Genomic DNA, 9,155 nt, shown 5'->3' with positions numbered 1-9,155 from the left:
GAATGCTTCCAAAAGGCTCTAAGACTCTCCACAGAAAAACAGTTCCATTAGTTCCTTAAATCTCCATATCCATACCTTTCATCAACACTGAGAATTTTCTCAATTTTCAAATTCCTGGTTTGGTATTCTGTTTTCCTTTATTAAAACTCCTGTCATTGCTCTGAAATCTCCTCCTCAGTTTATAAAGTTCAAATTTATGAAGGTCTTGAGGATTTTGTTTTCCAACAGTATCAAATTTTTCCTTTTAATGTAACTAGTAAGGAAGAATATAAACAAGGGCTGGACAGGGGCCCTCTGGCATCCAAAGAAATTGTATTTTTTCCCTATCCCTTGCTTGTTGTCTTCTGGGTCTCCATCTAAGAAAATGACAAAGTTTCTGTCTTGGTAACTTGCTTGGTCTGTCAAATGACTGCAGATATGAAGCTTCTCCTTATCACAGGAATGATTACACTGAAAATAGACTCTCATCAGAAGACAATTTTTCTCAATTCATCACCCTTCCGGGCTCCCTGGGTGGCGCAGCGGTTTGGCGCCTGCCTTTGGCCCGGGGCGCGATCCTGGAGACCCGGGATCGAATCCCACGTCGGGCTCCCGGTGCATGGAGCCTGCTTCTCCCTCTGCCTGTGTCTCTGCCTCTCTCTCTCTCTGTGACTATCATAAATAAAAAAATAAAAAAAAAAAATTCATCACCCTTCCAAGGACATTATGAATGCATCATTTTCCCAGAGTGAGCAACAGTAAAGCAACATGGAAAGATGCCACATTAGGCTTCTATCTATTCCAATTTATACTATGGGTTTTCTGAATTGGCTCTTTAGCTATCCTAAGTATGCATTAATACTGTTTCTCCTTACCAAACTGCTTAAGCCTGAAGATTTAAAAACAAGCATAAAGGGAAGTATATATACTTGTATCATTATATACTTATGTATAAGTATATATGTGTTTATGTATACTTATATTATTATATACTTATATATACTTGTATTATACTTTTATTTACTTATATATACTTCACCAAAGCATCAAAGATAAATACATTTTCTTTTCATGCACTCAAAAATAGGGACAGGGGACACCTGGGTGGCTCAGTCGATTGAGTGGCTGCCTTTGGCCTACGTCCTGATCTGGGGGTCCTCATATCAAGCCTTGTGTCAGAGTCCCTGCTCAAGAAGGAAATCTACTTCTCCCTCTCCCTCTCCCCTCTCCCCTACTCATACTCTTTCTCTCTCAAACAAATGGGAAAAAGTTGGGGATAAGTGTCAAAGCATCATATGATTATAGTATCTTATTAAAATTGGTGTTTTTACCTGCAAAAATTTTCTCTCATTATCCTCACTTGGCTTGAGAGTTGCTGCTTTCTACTCAACCAAAAATATGAAAGATTTAAGTACTAAGCATATAAGTACTGAGTATACTGCAGTATGTTGTGTTGGCTTCACCCACCTATTGGCTCTCATCCACCAGAATTCAAAATGGAAAATGTACCTAATGATGGTTTATACATAACTTCTGGGAAGGCTTCTTGGATTTAATTTTTTAAAATTTAACCCTATAATTTATTTCATGTAAGTGGTCCCAAAGAGATCTCCATAATGACCAGCTTTAATTTATATGCCTCAAATATCCACAGCGCTTGGATAAATGAAAGGCCCTGGTCTTAAAAAAATGACAGCATGCTTGGTTACAGGCAGGATACAATAGTTTGGAATTAACTAAAATTAAAAGAGCTATATATTCTACCTCCTGCTTATTTAGCTACCTAAAAGGTTATTCTAACTGCTTCTGATCAAATATATTAGTAGAATTAGATTTAATCCATTGTTCAATACTAATTCCTTATGTAGCATTAGGCAAATTGTCTAAATATCTTGTCTTCTGTACATGTATAAATGGAGATTATGCTCGTGCATTCTGTGATGAAATACTGAACTCCTGCTTTTGTTGCCACGCCCCAAGGGCTTAAGGCTACTTCCTGTGTTTAAGGCTTGGGAAAATAACCCAAAAGTATTAGAGATATTAGTCCCACCTTTCTTTTTTACTTATGAGTAAGGCTTTTGTGTTTTGACTTATGCTCTTCCCTCTATAGTTATATATTAAAATTCTACTTATATCTTTGAAAGTGAATTCATACACTTGACCCTTGAACAACATGGAGGTTAGGGGTGCTGACCTTCTGCACAGTTGAAAAATCTGCATATAATTTTTGACTCTCTAAAAACTTAACTACTAGTAGCTTACTGTTGACTGGAAGACTTACCAATAGCATAGAGTCAATTAACACACATTTTATGTGCTATATATATTATACTGTATCCTTTTTTATTTTTAAAGATTTCATTTATTTACTCATGAGAGACACAGAGAGGCAGAAACATAGGAAGAGGGAGGAGAAGCAAGCTCCATGCAAGGAGCCCAACATGGAACTCGATCCCAGGACCCCAGGATCACGACCTGAGCCAAAGGCAGATGCTCAACCGCTGAGCCACCCAGCGTCTCTATTATACTGTATCCTTAAAGTAAGCTAGAGCAATGAAAATGTAATTAAGAAAATCACAAGAGAGAGAAAATGCATTTACAGCATTGTAATATTTTCATAGAAAAAAAAATCCATGTATTGGTGGACTCACACAGTTCAAACTCATGTTGTTCAAGGGTCAACTATATATGCAAAGCACTTAGAACAGTACCTAGTTCATGATACTATATAAATGTTTGCTCTTATTAATATACTTGTATTCCAACTCCTTTGTGAAATCTTCCCTAGCCTCATCTGGTCACTCCTGTACAACCATGTGTTTCTTGGGCTCGTCTTCCTATTTAAGCTTATGTTGAACTTAATTGTTTATCTTTTTCTCTCCTTCACCAGACAGTAAGCTATTTGAAGGCAAGAACCATGACATTTCTATTATCCTTCCCATTGCCTAGCATATTACTTTTCAGATATTATTCCTTTAAAAACTGTTAATTGATTTAATTGTAATGATGATTTTCAAAACCATTTGGAAGTTATCAATTACCAGTATAATATTCTCTCTTAGATCTGCCTACTAATAGACTTATATCTTTAGAAGTGAATTAATACACTTGTCCCTTGAACAACATGGAGGTTAGGGGTGCTGTCCTTCTGCACAGTTGAAAGTCTGCATATAACTTTTGACTTTCCAAAAGCTTAACTAATAATAGCAGTTTTATGCAGACACATTGGAGTTTCAGAGATTAGTCAAATGGCAAGGATCATAAAAAGGTATTTTCAAAACAACAATAAAATGCACAAACAATGGGATTCACAATGAGATTAATTTAGACTGGAACTCACTAAAGCAAAGACAAATTTTTTTAAAGATTTATTTATTTATGATAGACACAGAGAGAGAGAGAGAGAGAGAGAGAGAGAGGCAGAGACACAGGAGGAGGGAGAAGCAGGCTCCATGCCGGAAGCCCGACGCGGAACTCGATACCGGGACTCCAGGATCGCGCCCTGGGCCAAAGGCAGGCGCTAAAGCGCTGAGCCACCCAGGGATCCCCAGAAAAGACAAATTAAGATAAGATTAGGGACAAGGATAGATTTAGGTAAATGAACAGAGCAGCTGAAGCATGGTTCAGACCCCATTTATAGATAGGAAAGAGAAGTTGTAATCTTAAGAAAGCATCTGAAATCATTTTCAAGTGTTTCATTAACAGGTGACTGTGGGGTAGGAGATTAAAAACAACTATAGTCTCTTAAATTAAAGGATACATCTTTTTACATTAGTTCTGCTCACAAGATGTTTGTTAAAGGATTCCTGTTTACTAGAATGGCTTCCATCATCTTCATGTGTGGTGCTATTCCTTCAAAGAGGATCAGAGATATCATCACCACAAAGACCTATTCCAGTTTTCTAAAGTCTAGGAATTTCCATATGGAATTTGTTCTCTAGAACTCCTAATAGCTGGACTTTTGACTAGAATACTAGGCTGTTTCCCCCTCATGCTCATTAAATGGAATATCAAGTACATAAATCTCTAGATGTTGTTTGGTTGCAGATAGCAGGTCCCAAGTCTAAAAGTTAACCCCAGTCAATGGAGTGCCCCTAAGAAATGCTAAATGGTTCAGACCATAAATTCCACAGCATCACTTACTTGAATCAGTGAAGGAAGGATAGGAGGGGAGTAGGGAGAACATTTTGTAGGAAGGAAAGTTTAATGTTGAGTTTGTGGTGACATAGAAGAGATCAGGAAAACATTGTCTAGATTTAAAGGTCACCAGGAATCTGAAGTCAAAGTTTTTTTTTGTTTTGTTTTTTTTTAAGTAGGCTCCATGCCCAGCATGGAGTGCAACATGGGGCTTGAACTCACAACCCTGAGATCAAGACCCGAGCTGAGATGAAGAGTCAGACACTTAACCAACTGAGCCACTCAGTGCCCCTCAATAGGAGAACTAAAGAAATGTTTTTCTGTCTTCAAGAGGGCTAACGAGGACTGTGTGTGTAGATGGTTGGAAGTACTTGGCCTCTAGTGCATTAATATGGCCTGGGAACTGCAGTTCATTTTAAAATTTGCTATTTTTAATTTGTAGAAAGGTACTGGGTGATGGGCACAGAGGAGGGCAGTTGATGGGATGAGCACTGGGTGTTACACTATATGTTGGCAAACCAAACTTCAATTAAAAACATTTGTAGAAAAGTACTCTCTGACAATCTAATTTTTTTAAATCAAGTGTCTACAAAGAGCTCAAGTTCTTGGGTAAAGAAACCTTTTGTTTCTATCCTTTAGACCCTTTTAACAGTTGAGGATAGTTAACCAGAGGCTTTTAAACTCTGAGAATTCTATTGTCTGAGAAAGGAGGTCATCTTTGACACCCCCTTCTCTGTAGTGGGCATGTGATGAAAAGATGAAAAAATCATTGGGCTTCTTTCATTCCTATGATGGTAGTCTGATGAAACTGTCAATTAGTTTCTGCTGAACTTGCTCCATCATTTCTTTTTTATTTTTTTTTTTATTTTTTTTTAAACTTATTTATGATAGTCACAGAGAGAGAGAGAGAGAGAGAGAGGCAGAGACATAGGCAGAGGAAGAAGCAGGCTCCATGCACCGGGAGCCTGATGTGGGATTCAATCCCGGGTCCCAGGATCACACCCTGGGCCAAAGGCAGGCGCCAAACCGCTGCGCCACCCAGGGATCCCCTTGCTCCATCATTTCTAATCCTAATTCTCTCACCTTTTAATCAATTTGGTGAGTTGTTTGATGTCCTTAATTTTTTAATTTCCCTTTTCATTTAAGTCAACCAAAGTTGGTTCTTATATCTTCAATCTCTCTTTTCTCACACATTTTATTCAGTCCTGTTAATTACTTTCAAAATGGATCTTGAATTTATTCACTTTTATGCAGCTACTCTGATATCACCCCCAAATCTAAGCTACCATCTTTTCTTACCCAGACCATTACAAGACCTTTCATGAAAAAAAAAAAAAAGACCTTTCATGGTTCTGCTTTTATCATCCTCAAATCTAAACTATTCTCCATATTGCAACCACAGTTATCTTTTAAAACTCAAATCTGAGTTTTAGATTCCTCAGTCCAATATTCTTCAATTTCTTCGCATTGCTCTTAGAAGAAAAGAAGAAAATTTTAAATCCTCAAAAGAGTCTATAAAACCTTTTATAATCTGGTTCCTGATATCTTCTCCAATCTTGTTTTACAGCATGCTCCCTAGTTGCTCACTGAGTTCCAGCAATTCTGGCCTTCTTTTAGCTTCTTGAACATAATAAGCTCCTTATTAACTCAGGAACTTAAAACACGGTGCTTACTCCACCTAGAATACTTCTCTCTATCAACTATGTGCCTTGCTGGCCTTTATTTATTTCCTAATCTGAACTAATTCATACTTTTCTCTCAGAGCATTTTGTTCCTTTCACTTTTTATTTCAAGTTTTTATTTAAATTCTAGTTGGTTAACATATACGGTAAAATTGGTTTCAGGTGTAGAATTTAGTGATTCATTATTTACATAAAACACCCAGTGCTCATCACAAGTGCCCTCATTAATACCCATCACCCATTTTGCCCATCCCTCACCTCCCTCCCTCCATCAATCTTCAGTTCTCTATAGTTAAAAGTCTCTTATGGTTTGTTACCCTCACTTTTTTTTCCCTTCCCCTATGTTCATCTGTTTTGTTTCTTAAATTCCACATATAAGTGAAATCATATGGTATTTGTCTCTCTCTGACTGACTTATTTAAACTTAGCATAATACATTCTAGCTCCATCCATGTTGTTGCAAATGGCAAGATTTCATTCTTTTTGACGGTTGAGCGCTACTCCATTGTATATATATTTACACCATATCTTCTTTATTCATTCATCAGTTGATGGACATCTGGGCAATTTCCATTGCTCGGCTGTTGTTGATTATAGTGCTGCTATAAGCATTGGGGTGCATATGCTCCTTCAAATCACAATTTTGGATCTTTGGGGTAAATATCTAGTAGTGCAATTGCTGGGTCATGTGGTAGTTCTGTTTTTAACTTTTTGAGGAATCCTCCATACTGTTTCCCAGTGTGGCTGCACCAGTTTGCATTCCCACCAACAGTGTAAGAGCGTTTCTCTACCTCCTCATCAACATCCTTTGTTTCCCATGCTGTTCGGTTTAACCATTCTGACAGGTGTGAGGTGATATCTCACTGTCATTTTGATTTGTATTTCCAAGCTGATGAGTGATGCTGAGCATCTTTTTGTGTGTCTGTTGGTCATGTGTATGTCTTCTTTGGAGAAATGTCTGTCATATCTTCTGCCCATTTCTTAACTGGATTTTTTTATTATTTGGGCATTGATCTTGATAAGTTCTTTATGTATTTTGGATACTAGCTCTTTATCCGATATGCCATTTGCAAATATCTTCTCCCATTCTGTCGGTTGCCTTTTAGTTTTGTTGATTATTTCCTCTGCTGTGCAGAAGCTTTTTGTCTTGATGAAGTCTCAGTGGTTCATTTTTGCTTTTGTTTTCCTTGCCTCTGGAGATGTGTCTAGCAAGAGGTTGCTACAGCCAAGGTCAAAGAGGTTGCTGCCTGTGTTCTCCTCTAGGATTTTGATGGTTGGTTTCCTGTCTCATATTTAGATCTTTCATCCATTTTGAATTTATTTTTGTGGATGGTGTGAGAAAGTGGTCCAATTTCAGTCTTCTGCATAACATTTACCATCTTAAACACTTTTAAGTTCAGCGATATGAAGTACACTGTTGTGCTATCATCACTACCATCTATCTTGAGAACTCTTTTCATATTATAAAACTGAAATTCTATACCCATTAAACAATAACTCTCTATTTTATCTGCCCCAATCCCTGGCAACCACCATTCTACTTTCTGCCTTTATGATTTTCACTAAGCATTAATCTAAGTGGAATTATACCGAAATTGGTTTTTTTTTGTAATTTTTAATTTTTCTTGTGAATGGCTTACTTCACTTATGTTCTCAAAATACATCCATGTTGTAATGTATATTCCTTTTGAAGTGTGAATGATATTCTATTGTATGTATATACAACTTTTCCTTATCTATCCATCTACTAATTGACATTTGGGTTAATTCCATGTTTTAGCTGTTGTGAATAATGCTGCTATGAATTTGAATATACATATATCTTTTTTATAAGCTCTTTATATATTTTTGATACTACCCTTTATCAGATATGTCATTTGAAAATATCTTCTCCCATTTTGTAGGTTCCCTGTTGCTATTTCCTTTGCTATGCAGAAGCTTTTTATTTTGATGTAGTCCCAATACTTTATTTTTGCTTTTGTTTCCCTTGCCTCAGGAACATATCTAGAAAAATTTGCTATGGCCAATGTCAGAAAAGTTACTGCCTGTATTCTCTTCTAGAATTTTTATGGTTTTAGGTCTTAAGGTCTTTAATCCATTTTGAATTTGTGTATAAGAAAGTGGGTCTAGTTTCATGCTCTTGCATGTTGCTATCCAGTTTTCTCAACACCATTTGTTGAAGAGACTATCATTTTCTCATTGGATATTCTTTCCTGCTTTGTTGACGACTAATTGACCATATAATTGTGGGTTTATTTCTGGGTTTTCTATTTTGTTTCATTGATCTATGTGTCTGTTTTTGTACTAGTACCATATTGTTTTGATTACTACAGCTTTGTAATATAACTCGATGTCTGGAAATGTGATGCCTCCAGCTTTGTTCTTTTTCCAAACTGCTTTGGCTATTCAGGGTCTTTTGCAGTTCCATACACATTTTAGGATCATTTCTTCTATTTCTGTAAAAAATGCTGTTGGTATTTTGTTAGGGAGTGCATTAAATGTGTAGATTGCTTTGGGTCGTATAGCCATTTTAACAGTATTTGTTCTTTCAATCCATGAGAATGGAATATCTTTCCATTTCTTTGTGTCATCTTCAATTTCTTTCATCAATATTTTAAAGTTTTCAAGTACAGGTTTTTTATTTTTGTTAGGTTCATTCCTAGGTATCTTATCATTTTTGGTGCAGTTGTAAATGGGATTGTTTTCTTAATTTCTTTTTCTGCTGCTTCATTATTGATATATAGAAATGCAACAGGTTTCTGTACATTGATTTTGTATCCGACAGCTTACTGGATTCATTTATCAATTTTAGCAGGGTTTTTTTTTTTTTTTTTTTGGTTGAGTCTTTTGGGTTTTCTGTATATAGTATCATGTCATCTGCAAATAGTGAAAGTTTTACTTCTTTCTTACCAATTTGAATATCTTTTATTTCTTTTGGTGCCTGATAGCTGTGGCTAGGATTTCCAGGACTATGTTGAATAAAAGTGATGAGAGTGAATATCCTTGTCTTGTTCTTGACTTCAGGGGAAAAACTTTCAGTTTTTCTCCACTGAAGATGGTATTAGCTGTGGGTTTTCATATATAGTCTTTATTATGTTGAGCTATATTTCCTCTAGACCTATTTTTCAGAGAGTTTTTTTTATCATGAATGGATTTTGTAATTTGTCAAATATTTTTCTCTGTCTATTGAACTGTTCATATGGTTCTTTTTTTTTGTTGTTGTTCATATGGTTCTTATCCTTTCTATTATTTTTGTGATGTGTCATGTTGATTGATTTGTGAATATTGAACTACCATTGCAACCTAGGAATAAATCCCGCTTTATCTTGGTGAATGATTTTTTAATGTTTGTCAGAT

The 9,155-nt window shown here is 36.2% G+C and overlaps 1 long non-coding RNA gene across 1 annotated transcript in view; it reads right to left on the bottom strand.

Annotated features, from left to right (window-relative positions):
• LOC140607470 (uncharacterized) overlaps positions 1–9,155 on the bottom strand; it is a 65,192-nt gene continuing 56,037 nt past the window's right edge. The window contains exon 4 of the long non-coding RNA XR_012009471.1: positions 1–651. This is a non-coding gene — a long non-coding RNA (uncharacterized lncRNA). The remainder of the gene's footprint in view (positions 652–9,155) is intronic.

Source organism: Canis lupus, chromosome 16 (genome assembly GCF_048164855.1).
Source record: "Canis lupus baileyi chromosome 16, mCanLup2.hap1, whole genome shotgun sequence".
NCBI lineage: Eukaryota > Metazoa > Chordata > Mammalia > Carnivora > Canidae > Canis > Canis lupus.
Note: the sequence above shows the minus strand (reverse complement) of the source record. Positions and strands in the feature narration are given on the sequence as shown.